The sequence below is a fragment of the Lissotriton helveticus genome, chromosome 5_1 (genome assembly GCF_964261635.1).
Source record: "Lissotriton helveticus chromosome 5_1, aLisHel1.1, whole genome shotgun sequence".
NCBI lineage: Eukaryota > Metazoa > Chordata > Amphibia > Caudata > Salamandridae > Lissotriton > Lissotriton helveticus.
In genome coordinates this window covers 2,106,701,989-2,106,714,622 of record NC_136065.1, presented here as the reverse complement: position 1 = coordinate 2,106,714,622, position 12,634 = coordinate 2,106,701,989, and the positions used below count along the sequence as shown (strand labels likewise).

The window sequence follows — 12,634 nt, the reverse complement described above, 5'->3', positions numbered from 1 at the left end:
CATGCTCAATCCCCTCGAATCTGAAAGCTAACCTACCAAATAAACCCTCTTTCCTGCCAATCCAGTAATATGTCATGAGAAATCATACATTTAACTACAATAAAAAGTAAGACTACTGTAGGATACGCAAGCGTGGGGTTATGCACTAACAGGAGATCCAAACACTTACGTAAGAATTTTCTTAATTTTTTCAAATTTTTTATTTTCTCATTCTTTCTACACGAAGCCACACCGTTGCCCTGGTAACATGAAATGTCAACATTTCTCGAACACTCATCGCCCCTATTGAACGAACATCACTTGATGACACCATATGCATGACGCGCTTACACAAGCAGAGGACAGTCCCCGCCGATCCAGGAAATGAGATTGAGCGCTGGTCATGGCACTTGGTGCCGGAGAGGGAAATAGCGATCAACATCGCCATATAATGAGGCAGCCCGGACTTATTCCACCACATATGGGACTACAGAGGTTGAATGCAGTGCAGCAGAGGGTGAGGCACCTTGACGAACTAAGTACAATGGAGTGAGCCTGATAATGCGGGAAGCCTGACACTCTGGACACGAAGAGCTAGTTTGTCTCATGTAACAGTTATCCAATATATTTTTCTTTAACTGCAGAGTGTGACTATAGGGCCCACCCAATTATCACAGAATCCTAGGAAGCAAGAAGCCAATTAAAGAACATCAGTAGTCGTACCTTTGTTCTGTAAGTGCTTCACTGTATTTGTATGTTTTCTCACAATCTGACTGTTATACCCACACGCATGACTACAGCATAGAAACGCGCCAATCATAACTCCGCAATCCGTGATTACAACAGAATGAATGAGTTTCAAAATTGATCTACACAAAGTAATCTATAGGAGCACTGCATGCAGTGAGGGAGTGCCACTGTTGAACAGTAGCAAAATTACGTATGTTTTACGTGATATGATAATAACGGCACCGGTCCCTGATTTGTGCACAAGCATGACACAGCTAACAAAGTAGCAATAACCCAAATGTATAAAAATCCAAGATTGGGAATTCTGATCTGACCGGATGGCCAGAACAAACAGGGCTCAACCAAAATTAAATAAGATGCTGGTAATTTGTCTCATGAATTACCCTGCCAATCTTGAACAGCATAATGTTCAAAGGAAATATGAGCTACTTGCTCAAAAAACTGTTGCATCAGAGTACTTGATACATTGAGAACTTCCATGATATGCAGCATATCAGGCTGTTCCGAACAAATATGATAAAACTACCTATATGTTCAAAATTCTAGTCTTTAACAATTTTGTTTTACGGGATACGATACAAGAGGTATTTTCATCAAATCCTTCAGGGGCTTTGTAAGTACATTCTACAGATACCCTGAAGAAAGATATGTTGACCTAGATGGGCACAATAAGGTGGCTGAAACATGAAGACCACACCTAGATAAGTGGGACGAATTTATTACCCCACACCTACCTGCCACTTATTTTTTAATCTTGACCGAGAATCTCCCCCGAATAAAATCCCCACTCGTGAGAGGGAGTCTGGAGCCAAATTTAATCATCACCTCACACTGACACATGAACAGTCACTGAACCACCCAAAAAAAAAAAACACTCTGCTGTAATTAGGCGTTGCAGCACACCCTGGGAGCATTTGTCAACCAGGGTGGGAACCCATCGATGAAGCATGTCACCTACTAGGTAGGTGAGTGAGGGTTTTTTTTTTAAAAACACCCTGTCAGTTCCAAGTCTCTGACACTAGGCAAGAGACAAAAAGAAGTAGTCTTTTGGAACAAACATGATAATAGGCATGAGACTCGTTCTATTTTTGTTATATGTAATATTTGCCTGGGAAGACGAACATATCTACACTTCTCTCTCTCCCCTTTTGTTTACCTAGTTGATGAAAGGTTGGGCACTTCATTTGCCGTGCTTGTTATTAGTAGTTGCTTTCCGACCAGTCACTGGTTTCAGAATGTTCCTTTTGATCTTCCGTGCGCATGTTGGGCTGCAAAGGCTTTCGCTTGTATTTTCTGTGCGCCCATTTGTCTGCATCTAATTATCACAATGTAACTTTTAGTTCGGTTTCAAACACAACCAGTTGCTGTGATATTTTTACATCTGATTAGAATTTATGCTTTTATGGCCGCTGCGGTTTTTGTCACACAACCAGTCATTGTGTTCTTTTTACATATGAATAGCATTTATGCGTCTCCGGCTGTGGTGGCTTTGCTGTCCCTCAAGCAATCACACAAACACCCACATTTTGTACTCATTCCCTTTCCCGTTTCCTCTGCTATTTTCTTGCTGGTGGGCCCAGCATTAGCATTTCCGTGGTGGGGGAATTCCTCAGTGGTGCGAGGCGGGCAGCAAGCCTGGTGAGGGTCCTAAATGAAAACTCATACATTATTTCAGAGAATTTCTGGGTTGCCAAGCAAGTCTGACTTCTGAAGTGGGCTAGGGTACTAATCAAGACTGCTTTGGCTCTACCCTTTCCAATAGAAAACACTAGTTAGTGATGTGAACAAGTTCAATTGACAAACCTGGGGTCCACTCTCTAGTGGGCGCTCCAGGGTCCTTTGACGAACACAGGGCGCTTTTAACTGCTCTCGTCTTTGTGGCTGGAGAATAATTAGCTGGGAGAGGACACCCGGGGCAGTGCGAACCTGCCTGGATATACCACACCAGTGAAAACACCTCACCCGTTACTATTGCCACAATGCACCTGGCTTCCCGGGGCACTTGACAGCTGTGTGTGCATACAAACCTTCCCCGGCCCCCTTTCCTGCCCTCAGCTGTGGTTCGGTGAAGAGTGCGTGACCGAGTCATAACATGCCTACCGGGTGTTGCCTTGAGTAACCGTACCTTGAGTAGAAGCGGCACAGTATTTGTAGTGCTTAGAAACGGCAGGCACGCAGTGTGAAGTACTACATGAAAAAGTTGTTTTTTTACATTTATAGTTGAGTATCGGGTACAATGGCACGAAATGTCAGGCACAGAAAATGCGCTATGGTTTGCTGGGTTTCGAAATGCCAGTCTGGCACTCGACCAGGATCAGTCTGTTCATCTGACATTATCCCATGAAATGCACAGAACCATGAAACCACTTTTGCCCCTGTGTCAATATAGCAAAAGCAAAGGTGGTGATGGACGGAGCGTTGAACATTGCAAGCACTCACCCCCAGTCAACTGATCTGGGTTTAATCCATTGTCATTCTTTAGCTCACTCAGCCACCCCAGTTCAGACATGGCCATATGCAAATCAGTCTGACCCTGTGCCTCATGGGAACAGTCCAGCCCGAACTGCCAAGCCATGTCTTCCCTGGACTGGAAACAAGCATCCTGGGACCGGTTTTTGGCTAATCAGCCATCTTCAGCCAGGCTAGCTTGAATCCAGTTGCAAAGTGAGCAAGGGACCCACGTCTGGGCATACCCTGCCAACTTAGGGTGAACAAAGCAAAACCAAAGGGGATGATGGACGGAGTGTTGAACATTGCAAGCACTCACCCCCAGTCAACTGATCTGGGTTTAATCCATCATCATTCTTTAGCTCACTCCACACCCCATTTCAGACATGGCCATATGCAAATCTGTCTGACCCTGTGCCTCAAGGGAACAGTCCAGAAACCGGTCAGAAAATACCATCATTCAGGAAAGAAAATGCAAAGTGTGCCCCATGACTGAGTCCCTCTTCGCAGGACTTTGTAAGCGGGTGGAACACCTGTGGACTGTTTCAGGAGGTTCAAACCAAACCCTCAGGAAAACCAGACTCAACTGGAAAGTAAGCAAAACCTGTGAACGCAAAAAGTAATCAATGTGCAGCCTGCAAACATCAATTACAAATATAGGGCTGGGTTTGTTGACAAGGCCAGGTAAAGGGACCTCTATAAAGTGTATCCAAGAAGGTGTTTGACACAGATGGCACAAGCCCCTGTTAGCATCTGCCAAGCTAATGCTGGCTGAAGGGCGACACGCTAAATTACTCACTGACGACTTATAGTAAGGGGTGGTGCACCCGGCCGTGAAAATACAGATAGGTAAATCAGTGCAAGTGCCAAGATATCTGCATAGAGCCCAATAGAGGCATTTTAGCTAGTTTGTGAGTGCTTAAAGAGTTGACACAAATGGAAACTGGGACCACAAAGAGACCACCTCAGAGAGATCTCTACACAGAGATCTCCAGGTCACAAGTTTCAGTCCTTGTTTACCCAGTCTTTCCTCCTTCCCAGGTTAATAAATATGTACTAGTAAGCTGGCCAATGAGCTGCATTCAGTTTGCGTACTGTACCATGTTTCTTCCTTTTCCTCTTATTCCCTCTCTTTCTGTCTCTGTCTTGCTCCTCTTCACTTGCTGAAAACCGTGACTTCAACAAAGGGCTCTTACCCTCTCATTTCCTTTATTTGTTCCCCTGTGAAAAGGATCCAAAAAAGAAAGAAACACCTTTGTTGCAAATGTTGTTTCTCTCTGACATTTTTCTATTCCAAAGTGCAGCCTTGGGACAGAAAGGAAATCAAGTGTTTGCAATGCAACAGGTCTAGCATTAGTGAAGTTTGAGCTATTGGCGTTGCAAATGAAAAAGTAGTAGTACTGCACATTAATTGACACACTATATGTAATTCCTGCAAATAAGCACTAACAATCACACCTGTAAAGAAGCTCTAACACTGCATATTAAGAAAGCGCAGTGCTAAGTTGGACAAAGGATGCTTCTGGAATTGAAGGCATATTGCATCTCATTTTTACTGTTCATATTTCCAATAAAGGTTGAAGAGTTTGTTGATTGCGTCACGCAGCTGGGTGCGTTCAGTGATCTATTGGAGGGAGTGTCTGCTTTGCCAGGTGTTATTGGAAAGGAATTTGTTTGGTAAATTGGCCGACTTTTGTTTTATTGTTCCAGAAGACGATCAAACCGCGCTGCATGACCACACCGTGTGATCCTGGACACACTTTACAAAATCCACCCCCATCCAGTGGCTGAACTGCACAGTGTAAAACCCAATAACTGGGCACAATTACGGCGTCACTGTGTGATCTTGGACACTTATCACATCTCTGAGTACTTTTAAATACTGGACAGATATTACCATGCATTTACCTTGCCCAACTGTTTGCTGGTATATGCTTGATAAGAAACATGGCAGCACGACAACTGCTGTGGCTATTGCCGCACAAAAAGCCCGGTCTCCAGAATTGAAGCCGGGATTTTTCTCTCTTCTCAGTTGATGGTGGTATTCGGTCTGTTTGGCTTGTTTGCTATACTGTGTGTAAGGACCCAGAGTCAGTTAGCATTCTAGTGCTAACTATGTAATTACACTAAACACCCACCCACTACTGATGTCACTGGTCAGGTGACACATCTCTAATAAAAGTGGCCGAGCGCACGTGCTCTGGGCCAGTTTCACCCTGTATGCTGTGTGTCCTGTGTCTCAGTCATTAATAGCATGAGGGCGTAGGGCCCCGACCCTACACTGTGCACACAGTTCCACGACACAATAGAGCGTAACAGAAGTAATAGTGCCTCAGTTGTTAAAGGCTTGGCCCTCCATCCCCTGGCTTGTAATGGGAAAAGGGAGCGAATAGCAGTTTTCAATTAACAAGAAAAAGTTCAGAATAATTCTGGTGACTGGTGTTCCTGTTGGTGTGAGATTGTACGTTTATCTGCAGCACATTTTGTCCCATATTGCTTCACTATTATGTCAACTTTAATATGATTGGAGCTAAATTTAACATCATTATTATCAGTTTAACATTTAACTACAGCATTCAGCAATTGGAAGTAGACCAGTCAACGATTGCAAAGCGCCTCTCACTGAAGGGCTAGACACGTGGTAGTGCTTTTAATAACTTTTGATGCATTATAACTAGAAAGTATTTTATTGAAATTTGTAAACAGTGCAGCGGGGAGGAATTATGTGGCGAATTTTTAATTCAGCAGAAATAGCCACAGCATTTCATAAATACAGTGTCCCTAACCATAACTATCGTACACATCACTATACGCGGCACCCCTAGTCATGAGCACCTCCCTGGTCACTCCCACACGACACCAATACAGTTCGGTTTTTGGTTCCGAATTGTACAGCATGTATCTCGAACTCGCATATATCAAACTGGCAGCATTACCGTTGCTTATATCTGCTTCTGCCGCCTCCTCCGGTCCCTGCAGCTGCCGTGCAGCACAAAAAAGTAATCACAGCCGCAGCGGCCTGGAAAAGCTGCCTCCTTCAGCCAGCGTCACAAAGCTCTCTAGCCGCTTCCCGCTGAAAGCGGAATATGGCGCTCATACCTGTGGAGCAAGGTGTTCACCTTGCTAAAAAAAGACGAAAGCGGGCTCCGTACAACTAAAATATATAGCGTGGCGCCCGTGCCTAATAAAGTTATGCACATGGCGGCCTATGAATGGCGCCATGCTGATAAAGAAAAAAAAAACATTAGGCAAGGAAATAAAAAACACAAGAAGACTAAAGCTGTCCCCGTGCTACAACATATAGCGCGGCACCCGTGGTTCTTAAAGTTATGCTCATGGCTGGTCAGGAAAGGGCACCATGCCAATAAAAAAAAATCAAAAATGGACAAAACCGGGCGTGCTAAAACACATAGCGCAACGCCCATGTCAAAGCAGGAAGCAATTAAAAAAAACAAGGAGGAGGGCCGGGTGGCGGTGTGCGACACCGATGGTAGGGGTGATGAAAGTGAGGGCATGACACAGACTTGCATCGAGCAATGCAATGAACAAAAAAAGAGGTCTGGTGCTGCCGCTGCGCAACGCAAAATACAACCACAATTGCAGAGTCCATCTATATAAGTAGCGCGTGCATGTTAATGCGCACTATTTTATAAAATAACAATTACGCTGTATGAGCGTAATGAGACTGTAGTGAGGTGGAGCTGCTTCCGGTAGAAACGGAAGTTACGTATCGGATCGAGATCTAAGAAGAAGCCCGCTAACAAAAAAAATGCCAAAGTTTACAAATGGCAAGCAGCGAGAAATTACTCTGCAATAGGCGGAGTTTCACCAGCAATATAGATAACTAAATGTCTCGGAGAGACATCGCATGCGAGCTGCCTAGGCGAGACCTAAAAATGGTTCGAAATACGAAAAAAATAAAATAAATAAATAAAGCATGACAGAGTGGTCACAAAGTGACCAGATTGGTTTTACTCACACCCACATAAATCAAGCACCACTTTACAGAGTTTGCAGGTGAAGCAATACTTTTGTTTTCTTGTCTTTCTTTGAACAACATTGTTTTCCCTGGATGGGGATGTGCACTATTCCTGTAGGTACTGCAATACCTAGTTGATGCGTAGATTAAAAAACGTTAATGTGATCCTTATCAGCTGTATTCCTTATTTTAGTTTATAAGATTTGTCCAGCGGCTCTGTGTTCAGGGATGTTGTCTTTTAAACTATACTGCTATATTTTGTAAGGATAAGTATGGACATTGAAACAGGTCCCTTCCGGGCCCTGTAGTCAACTAAGGATGCCACCCTTTGTGTCCACACAGATTATCATTATGATCAGTAAATTAATTGGTCATTAATACCCTATTGATTTCATTACAAGACCGGAGGCTACCATTATGCATTAATCTTTTAATGCAACTTCAAGTACAGCCACTTAAAAGTTACATCATAAAGTAAAGCTCTAGAATAAACAAGTGTAACTTGGCAACAGCAGTACAGAGATCTGCCTCTTTTAAATGCGGATTCAAGACAGATAAGTTGTGTTTCTCCTATGCACTGTCTCTCTACTGGCCTTTCCACTCGGCAAGCGTACCTGATTAATCTAAAATAAAGGAGCCAACAGGAAATAATCAAGGGCTCTCCCGCATTAGAGGAGAGACCCATCAACCAGGCACGTCCACGTCCTTTCATTATTAGGCTTTAGAGGTTTCCTAGCAACGCTGCCTTCAACAGCTGATTTCTATGACAGTTGGCAGCTCGATTGCAATTCTCTCTACCTGGCTTAATTTCTACCTTCCTTGCCCCTTTAAAAAAAAAATATATATATATTAAAAAAAAGACAGAAGAGAATGCCCCTTTTACTTAACCAATTGAACCTGGCTAAATCCCCCCCTTTTTTTCTCCTACCGGTGCTTTTTAAACACCCTATCATGTCTGATGCTGATTCCGATCACTCTCAGTCACTCTCAGTCCGCTCCTAATACCAACGAGGAGCTTATTAAGCAATTAATACATAAGGAATTACATTCCTGCATGAGGGAGACCGTAAGTAAGATTGTTGCCGGAAAGAGATCCCTTTCCGACCCCACTATCCCCTGCAGACCACTCGGAGGACATGATCTGACCAAAAGTTGGGGTGAAAAAATGAAAAAATGCAACAACTTAGAAAATGGGAGCACTATGGGAGGTCCAAGCACCTTGAATGTATTGGGAGGTCCACGCGCCTCAAGAACTGAAGGAGGACTAAGCTCCTCAAATAATACAGGAGGCCTACGCGCCCCAAAAATACATTGTGCCCATAATGGCACATCTTATTTGGATGCCCTAAGCGGCTCACATTATCAAAGTGTTAATACGTATCCCCTCTTATCCAACGACACCTCTAATGAGTCATTAGATGAATATATTTTGGACCTAGGTGTTAAATCTTACACTAGAACAAAAATCTATCGTGGCAGAGGAGGTAAATTCAATGTTAATGAAAGGAGCAATCGAAGAAGTTCCTTGGGAACACAAGTTTTTCCTGATCAATATTTTCCTAGTGGAAAAAAAGGACAAGGGGTGGAGACCTGTAATACATCTAAGAGAATTGAACAAGTTTCTCACCTACAATCACTTCAAGATGGAAGGTATCCAACTCATCAGGGACATGCGCTTAGAAAAAGACTGGCTAGTAAAACTAGATTTAAAAGACGTCTACTTCATGATTCCAATGGCAGAGGAGTCCCAATCCTTCCTTCAATTTGCGTGGAACAACCACCTTTACCAGTTTCAATCTCTCTCCTTTGTTCTATCTTCGGCCCCTTGGTGCTTTACCAAGGTAATGAAAGCCATTACCACGATCCTGAGAGAAAGGGGTGTCCGCATCATAATCTATTTAGACAATATACGCATCATGTCCCAAGACCACTCTCAAATTCTGAAAGACTTAAACACCACTGTGAACTTAATAGACAGTACAGTTTTTATTATAAACAGGGAGAAATCCATCATGACTCCCTCGAGGTCCCTAGAGTTCCTGGGCTTTACTGTAGACACCGTGAAGTATATACTTTTACTTCCTGCAAAAAAGATATCCAAGATTCGGATAGAAATACGTCATGTTCTGAAATTAGATCTTGTAACCTTAAGGGAACTAGCCAGACCTCTAGGCCAACTATCATCATCTATCCAGGGTATCTTCCCGGGCCCTCTACATTATCGAGCCCTTCAAAAACTGAAGGGCAGGGCTCTCCATTCCGGTCTTTGGCTGTGAATGTTGCGAAGTATTTGCCCAAGATCTTGATCATGTCCTCTCCAAATACAAGTCCTTTGGGGTTTGCGGAGGGTTCTTTGTCAGCATTTCGCTCAGCTTAGTGTTGATCTTGGTAACGACTACTTTGCGCCACATGCATTTATCCCTGCATTCGCGTTCTCTAATAGGATCAGAGTTTTCTGACTCCATCCTCTTAGCTTAGTAGATCTAAGTCCAACGGGATAATGTGGCTGTCTTCCGCCATATCAATTATTCTAGTCAGCGGGCCTAAAATATCAAGCATGCGATCCTGGCAGGCCTTCAGTGACCTTTTCATGCCATTCCTGAGGACTCTACCCAGTTTGAATAGGAATTTGATTAATTATGGGTGGAGGTTGGGTGTCAGGCATACCTTTTCCTGAACCACTGGATCTTGGGGCCACCATTCTGAGCTCCTAGGGTGTCTGATAGTATGTGGAGAGAACATCTCCTCGGCCAGTGGGTTGGTTATAATTTCTTTAGAGGACGAAGGGAGCTCTTCCTCTGATAGGGGACTCTCGAAGTCTAGATCACCCTGGTCTAGGTCAAGGATATATTCATCCAACGGGTTTAATTGATCTCATCTATAGATGCCACCCTTTGTGTCCACACAGATTATCATTATGATCAGTAAATTAATTGGTCATTAATACCCTATTGATTTCAACTGTTACGGCCTGCATTTTCCATGCTTATGGACTTTCAGTCCATATGCTAAATGTGTTCTACTACATTTGTCCTATTTTCAGACATCTCTCAGTTACAGTAATCATCCTAAATTCTTTTCTTTTGAGTGACAACTAATGATTACATTTGCATCTTGACCTTGAATATGGAGGGCCAGGTCTAGAGTTTGGCCGGCCAGAGTTTGGTCGACCAGCATACATCAACCACCGTGTGAACTTCCATTAATCAGCCAGACACCTGCATTTCACTTGTCTGGCCCTCACTTGCACCCCTCACATCCGCCGCAGCCACAGCGGAGGCCGCTACTTCACCTACCTCACTGCAAAGGCCTGAAACGACCTACCCCTCCAGCTACGAACATCACCCTCCCTGACGGAATTCAGGAGATAACTCAACACCTGGCTCTTCGACTGAGACCAGCGATACTTCAGCGCCCGGATACTCTCAGAGTGAGGAGCAGTGCTTTACAAATTTTACAAATTTGATTTCTTTATTTATTGATTGATTGTGGATGCAGGGCAATCACCAAGAAGCAGAGGATGCCTTTATCTGCACACCCTATATTAGGCTCTTAATTTCAATTACCTTCAGTGATTATGTCGCTTGTATTAATTTTATCTTACATCCTCTACTCTTTGGCTATGGTAATGTGTTATGAATTGCCAAATAGTTACCTTTTGTGCATCCCAAAACTTAAAAATATCTTTGCCAAATCCACATTAGCAGATAGAAAGGTGTACAGGTTGCCTTGGCCGATTTTCCCATAACCTTTTTACTTGAGAAAAAGAGGGGTTTAATTATTGTTTATATGTAGACCCTAAATTCTCCAACTACAACAGCATGGTCCGCAACTTTAATCAACCACTGCTTTCAGAAGATCTTTAGATGACAAGAAATAATCTATTATTTGGTAACATCTGCCAACTGTTGAAGAAGAGGTAGAAATCTCCTCTGAACTGTGATTGCTAACAGGGTCGGTATCTGTCTCCGAAATGTTTTAACACGTCTACCAACTGCCGCCCCCCCACCACCAACTCTTGGACCCCCACTCATACCACTCCACTCCTCTCTCTTCTGACATCACAGCTCCCACCCACAACCCCTCTAACCTAGTTCAGCACCAGAACGACACGCATAACGACAAATCCCACCCGTTATCCCCTCCCATTCCCAGTCCTCACTACCACCCTCTAACTAACCACGCAGAGCACACCATATCTATTAATTTAACTCCCCCTCCCCACAGCAGGACCATTACCAATCCCATTTCCCCCCGACCCTCAGCCCCCTCTACCCTACCTGCTCCCCCATCACCACTAACATACACTCAACCTCCACCCGGCTCTCTCCGCCTGCCACCAATGCCCTCATCCACACCACCAACCTCCCCCCTACCTCATCCACACCCATCCCTCCCAAACCCTCTCTCCTCTCTAACACCAACCCGTACACCGACGCCACGGAGCCCTGCACGAACACCAATACACCCCCCCACCCGTACGCTCACTCTCAGGTCAGTCACTCACCCTTGATGCCCATCCCCAACACCAACACTTATCCCATGCTGGACAAGATTATGTCCACCCTCCTCCAGCTCAAAGAAGACATTCACACCATGAAGGAAGACATGCACACCATCAAAGAACTATTCTTCACACACCCCAGACACTCCTCACTCACCACCAACCCCCCTCCCAACTTGCCCCCCACCCTTCCGGAAGACTCTCCCACTCTACACCCCCCACACTGGACCGCGATCCCTGTCCACAATCGCAACAGCCGCCCCCGTCGCCCACGCAACCCTCTTTCGGACCTTGACACCCGCACCCTCCTTCGCTCCTACGACCCAGCTCCCCTAAACTACACAACCGCCACACACCTCTCCATTCCCACGATACACTCAAATCCCCGTAGACCCCCCACACTAAATAACAGAATCTCCGTCCCTAATAACCTTAGAAAAGTCCCCCTCTCTCTAGAACCCTCTACTTCCCCTGATACACCCCGTCTCAAATGCACTCTCCTCAACTGCAGATCGGCCTCTAGACACTCCTCCGCTATCGCTGATCTCATCTTAACATTGGACATTGACCTAATCATCTTAACTGAAACCTGGCTAACCGAATCTTCTACACCTATAATGGACATTCTGGTTCCCCCCAACTACCACATCATCAGACTTGACAGGTCTGGCAAGATAGGTGGTGGAATCGCATGCATATACAGGAACAACCTTTCTGTTCTGAAAGTCACCGCACCTTCCCTACCCTCTCCAACTTCCTGTGAATATATCTGCCTCGATATTATCAGTGAGGGCAAACCGATATGCTCTCTTCACGGCATTTACAACCCACCCAGGGACAACCTCACCTTCGCCCAACAAATCATGGATATGATCTCTACCAATTCCGGACGACAGCTCACCCAAATATACCTTGGTGACTTCAACCTCCACTGGAACGATCACAATGATGCGGTGGTAAATAGTTTTAAAAAT

The 12,634-nt window shown here is 44.6% G+C and overlaps 1 protein-coding gene and 1 long non-coding RNA gene across 5 annotated transcripts in view; one reads left to right on the top strand and one right to left on the bottom strand.

The window, feature by feature from the left end:
- LOC144756377 (uncharacterized) overlaps nucleotides 1-5,434 on the top strand; it is a 218,868-nt gene extending 213,434 nt beyond the window's left edge. The window contains exon 4 of the long non-coding RNA XR_013595135.1: nucleotides 4,888-5,434. This is a non-coding gene — a long non-coding RNA (uncharacterized LOC144756377). The remainder of the gene's footprint in view (nucleotides 1-4,887) is intronic.
- Nucleotides 1-12,634, bottom strand: part of LOC144756375 (histo-blood group ABO system transferase-like) — a 649,857-nt gene that overhangs the window by 94,478 nt on the left and 542,745 nt on the right. The gene's annotated exons all lie outside the window — the stretch shown is intronic.